The sequence below is a fragment of the Acanthochromis polyacanthus genome, chromosome 13 (genome assembly GCF_021347895.1).
Source record: "Acanthochromis polyacanthus isolate Apoly-LR-REF ecotype Palm Island chromosome 13, KAUST_Apoly_ChrSc, whole genome shotgun sequence".
Classification (NCBI taxonomy): domain Eukaryota; kingdom Metazoa; phylum Chordata; class Actinopteri; family Pomacentridae; genus Acanthochromis; species Acanthochromis polyacanthus.
This window is the reverse complement of record NC_067125.1, coordinates 24,769,820-24,775,819: the sequence shown is the minus strand read 5'-3', so window position 1 is coordinate 24,775,819 and position 6,000 is coordinate 24,769,820.

The window sequence follows — 6,000 nt, the reverse complement described above, 5'->3', positions numbered from 1 at the left end:
TGAAATCTCCATCCATCCATCCATCCATTCTCGATGCACAGCTTCATCCTCACTAGGGTCGTGGGGGGTGCTGGAGTCTATCCCAGCTTACTCGGGCGAAGGCAGGGGACACCCTGGACAGGTCACCAGTCTGTCGCAGGGCTACATACAGACAAACAATCACACTCACATTCACACTTACGGGCAATTTAGAGTAACCAATTAACCTCAGCATATTTTTGGACTGTGGGAGGAAGCCGGTGTGCCCGGAGAAAACTTTATGAAATCTCATTCATGAAATTTTGAGTTCCTTCTATGAGAGTATTTCTATTTTTGGGACTAGCTTTATACCACTACATTCTGTATTGTAGGACGAAATACCAAACTATGACATTCTTGTGAAATGTTGGACGAAATACTAAACTAAGACGTTTTTTACACATTTTGGACCAAAGTTGATTTTTGGGTCTTTTTGTTGGTTTTATTCAGTACGTAAGTAGAGAAGAAGACAGGGAAGCAGGGAACACATGCAGTAAAGGGCCATGAGCTATAATCAAACCTGTGTCTCTGACAAAGTCCTGTTTCAGAGTGGTCCTCTCAACCAGTTGAGCTACAAGTGCACCTACTTTTCACATTTGGGACGAAAAACTGAACTCTGATGTTACTTTCCACATTTTGGACGACATGCTAAACTATGACCTTTTTTTCAAATTTTGGACGACATACTAAACTATGACGTTTTTGGTGACATTCAGGACGACATACTAAACTATGACTTTTTGGTCACTTTTGGATGACATACTAAATTATGAAGTTTTTCCCCATATTTTGGACGACATACTAAATTATGACGTTTTTTCCCCATATTTTGGACGACATACTACAGCCATGGCCATAAGTTTGGACACAAGTACCATGACGCTTGTGAATCTTAGAAAATACCACAAAATTGTCACTTACAATACAGTACACAACTCCTGAGAACTATATTAAGTTTCATATTTAAAAAAACATCAAAAGAGTTTGGTGTCATTTTGTTATTCTTACCAAATTCGGTTGTGAAAGTACTGCATTTTTTTGTTATTTTCTTCTAATATTATGTTTTGGGAACAAAGTTGTTCCAATTGTTGGAATTTATTGATAATATTATATCCCTTGTTGATTTGTTGACTAATTAAACTGGTGCTGTCAAAAAATATTAGTTATGTTCTGTAATAGACATCAAAACAGACATAGTAAGTCATGCTGTGTCCAAACTTATGGCCATGGCTGTAAACTAAGACGTTTTTTTTAGACATTTTGGACGACATACGAAACTATGACGTTTTTTTTTACACATTTTGGACGACATAAACTATGATTTTTTTCCACATTTTGGATGACATATTAAACTATGATGTTTTTGTCATCTTTTGGACGACATACTATGCTTAAAGAACAATATCTCCAACCAAGAAACCCTAATCACATCCACTTCTTCTTCATTAATTGTTCAGTAAGATCCAGTTGGAACTGAAGTTGCGACTGAGGAGTTGTTGAAACATTTTTCTTTCAGCTGAGGCTATGTTCATATGGTCGGTTACTGATTAGAGTGGATGCAACATGTGTTTTCCTTCCTTTCTGCAGACAAATCAACACTTAAGTTTAAGGAGTCATTGGGCATTTTTACAGCGTGATGTTACTACTTTTAGTATTGGAAGAATTGGAATATTTCTACCTCAGTGCTATAATATGTAAAGAAAGTATTGCATAGATCCACTTCATCATGTTATATCTTAAATCTGGGTGGAGACGTTTGCATCATTTCTGACTGAGAAACTGTAAACTCACCCTTTTCGCACAACGTGACCTCGGAGTCACCAGAAGGGAAATCCTCAAGATATTTCATGACTTCTGATGAGTTTCACAGCAGTTTGACTGTGTTGAGTAACTCTGTCGAGTCATTTCAGAGGAAATTTCCAGCCTGTTATGTCCTCAGACTAAAGCAGTTCAGCAAGTACTCCCATCTAGTACTTATGTAACAGTACAGCGCTGTAGAAATACTCTGTTGCATTCAGATATTTACTCAAGTACAACAGAAATAGCATCTGAATATACCTAAAGTAGAAAAAGCAACAATATCCATCATGCATCTGAATAATAGACGTTATTGTTGGAGAACATATGTTGTTGTTCTCCAACAGCAGCAGTACAACAAGTACTCAGATCTGGTATTTAACAGTACCAGTGTAGAAATACTCTAGTACAAGTCTTACATTCAGATTTTTCACTTAAGTAAAAAAAAAAAAATTGGCATCAAAATGTACTCAAAGTGGCAAAAATAGAAGTATTCATTATGCAAAGTGGCCCATTTAAGATTATTATACATTATACACATAATTATTTACACATATCATAATTACATACATTATATAAATACATGAGTAATTGTTTATCTCAAGGTGAAGCTTACTTCAATTATTTTGTTTACAGCTGAGTGGTTTGTAAATGCATTGTGTTTTTTGTTAATTATATTTAGCACTATTAATCTCAATATGCAAAGTAATTAAAGGTGCTACTTAAATGCAATGGAGTGAAAAAAGGCAGTATTTTTCCCAGAAAGTGGCCGAAAATGACCCAAAACTGTACTTAATTGCAGAACTTCACGTGTAACCACCTGCTCTTTTATTATACGTAGTATAATCTTATTCTTACACAGTTTAGGTGTTTTTTAATTTTGTTTCTTTTAATTTTTGTAATGACTTTATGCTGGTTTGTTCTTTGCTGCTAACCTGAAGAACTGAAAACCGGCCATTTGTTGTTGTTTAACAATAACAATAAAGATCTATTCCACTATTAGTATTATAGTTCATGCATGTAGTTACTTTGCAGCACCATTTAATGCTAAATAGTGGATGTAATGTTGCAAATAAGGTGAAATCTTCAGAGAACTGAAAGCTGCAGAAGAAGAAAACACTTTTTATAGGAGGTTTGAGTCTCTTAAAACTAGAATTTAAACAAAGCTATAGTAAATTCATTGTGTATTTTACTCAGAGTAACTTCCAGTTTGTGGTTTTACTGGGAAACGCTGATTACGATCCTCATTCATCTGGTCTCAGCTGACTGACAGTAAACAGACTCTTTCACTTCCTGACAACAGACTCGTCCAACCAACTTCTGCTTTTTGTTAAACTGGACAGACTCCAGAAACACACCCAGAAGGTTCACACTGAAACAGGAAGTCTGACTATTGAACAAGTTGGTTTCTGCAGCTCCATCTTTGAAATTATTCTCCAGGCAGCAACTCGGAACGTTTTCCTCTAAATGCAGACTTGAATTAGCTCCTGAAAAGTTCTATACTTCACCAGGAAGTGACAAGGTTTTTGTGAATTTGTTTGGAGTAAAAACAAGGGGGCCTCTTATTTATAGGAACACAGAGCTGGAAATACAAGAACATTTACTCGGGAACTGTTCACGAGTTCATAGTTCATTTTGAGGATAAGACAATATTTCTTTGAAGATTTTCTTTAATCAAGTACTGTACTTTAGTGCAATTCTGGGTTATTTGTACCTCATTTAAGTATTATTATTCCCATTTCATGCTACTTTATACTTACACTGAAAGGTTATTCCCGGTCATCTCAGTGTTTGCCAGACTTTGTTGCATTCTCTCCCTTCAACAGAAACGTATGAACATCTCCTGAACATCTGAAGACTCTATGTGAAGACTCTAGAATGTGACCTTCAAGAGACGTGGACGTAGGAAAGCGGCATCTCGTTCGATTTCCAACTCATGAGAGGTTTGTTGAATATTTCTATTGGATGAAAAAAATGAAAATGGTGGAATTTCAGCTAAATAATGGTCGGATGTCAGTTTCAGATCATTCCTAGAAAGTTTCAAGAGATTCTCAGATGGTCAAAAAACAACCTTCACTGAGTTGACACAGAACTACCCTGCAGTGGCAAAAAAGTAGCTTAAAATGGAAATAGCACGAAAGAACAATACTTGAGTGAATGTACAGATTTACTTCCTGCCACTAAATTAAATTACTAATTGTTAAAGTCTCTTCATTGCTCAGTTGTTCCTTCACTGCTTTTATTGACTTACAAGAACATCTCTCAACTTTTTCTCCTGTTAATAAAACATTTGATTGATCCAAACACTGACTATCTCAGAGTTGTTGTTGTTGTCTAACTGACCTTGCAGCTGGTAGAAGAAATACGATGATCCGACCAGAACAAACCTCAACTCAGGAGGAGGAAAACCTTTACCAGCAGCATCTATGAATCAATAAAAGCAGGAGCAGGAGCTGTAGACTCTGATTTTAAACCCTGATAGTTGTCGTGTTCCAGGTAGGTTGCTGCTGTTATTTCACTTGGAAATGTTGATAATCAGTTTTCATGACAGTTGAATTTGCATTTCGTCATTTTAGAAGCTGAAATATCAACTTCATAAAATGACTTGTTTTCTACCTTTAAGAAGACATTTCCTTTCATGAGATGTGCAGAAAACTTCAAGAATGAGCAAACAGGTGAACACAGGTGAAGCAGATCACCTTCAATCAAGGCCTCGTCCACATTTCCACAGGTGTCTTATATTTTAAACACTGCCTTATCTTTTCATTCAGGCCTTTTGTCAGCATACAAAACTCAGATTTTCTAATGGAAAACTCTTTTGGGGGTAAAGATTTTCAGAAACTTCCTTTATCGTCACATTCTGAACTGTGGTTTGGAAACCGCACCGAAGTCGTGTGAATCTACAACATTTCCATTTCCTTTTTCTTCATTCATTCATTATTAAGAAGATGAACAGTAGAGAGGGAGGAGGAAGCTTTTTATGTGTTTTATATTACAGATCTTCTGCTTTATATTGAGTCAGACCAACACATCTATTGTCAGATAACATAGATTCTTTCAGGTTTCTGATAATGATTCTAAAATGCTTGTTTTCTTTTGTTTTTAACACCGTTTTAAGTCTTGTACACGCTAATATACATGTATCTTTCACCTCTGTTTTTAAAATTCTGTCCACACAACCGTCAATTTCTAAACTATCTCCATACAAACCAGATTTCATTCTAATCTCTCACATCCAGACGTGTCTCCACTGAGCTGTCAGAGATCATTTTTGTTTTAAAACGACCTTCTAAGTCTCGAACAGTGTCAAAAGCTTATTTTAATTGCAGTTGAAGGAAATTCATGTCTTTTTCTGCTTTGATGAGGACAGTTTTTAGCTGCCTTTGTGGATTCTTTGTCCTTTTAAACGGGTTTTCTAAGTCCAGTAAAGTGCAAAGATTAGTTTTTTATTTACTTCTCAAGTGCTGCGCATCACATTTCCTCAGTTTTTTTTTTACTCCAACCCAACTTCTGTTTTTTCTAGGAGGAAGGAAAGAACTGTAAGTCTAATGACCACATCCTAGAAGCTTCAATAAAAAGCAGCTGGACTACACTTTAAGGTTTTCAAAGACATCTGTAAGAACATAAACAAGAAATTTAGTAGGTTTCTGCTGAAGCTCACATCATCAATATGACCTGGACGACTGAGAATCTACACAGATCTAAGGAGAATATTGTTTTCCATGTGATATTTGGGAACCTCAAGCAAACTTTTCCTAAGATTGGCAAAGTTTCTGCAATGTGGACTGAGTTTAAGTAGATCTGACTTCAAAAACTGGCATTATTATGAGTTGATAAGTTAATTTAATTCTGTGCTACCAGTTGAAAGACGTCATTTAAGGCGGTCCAACAATTCTCTTCACACTAGTGTGGATATTTTCCATCTCCCTCCATTGTAAAATAAATATTCTGTCCCCACGACCATTGCCTTACCAGACAAAAAAGCAAAAATGACATTCATCAAGAATACGTCACATGCCAGAAAACAACACTGTCATGTAATTGTTTTTGTGGACATTAAAACTGTAAACTATGCAAATCTCACATTTTCACATTTTCAATGTCTACGCAGATACAAGTAAAGCTTAGTTTAAAATAAATCTACACTTTATATGCTTTTTTTTCTCTGTCTGCATTTATTCTCAT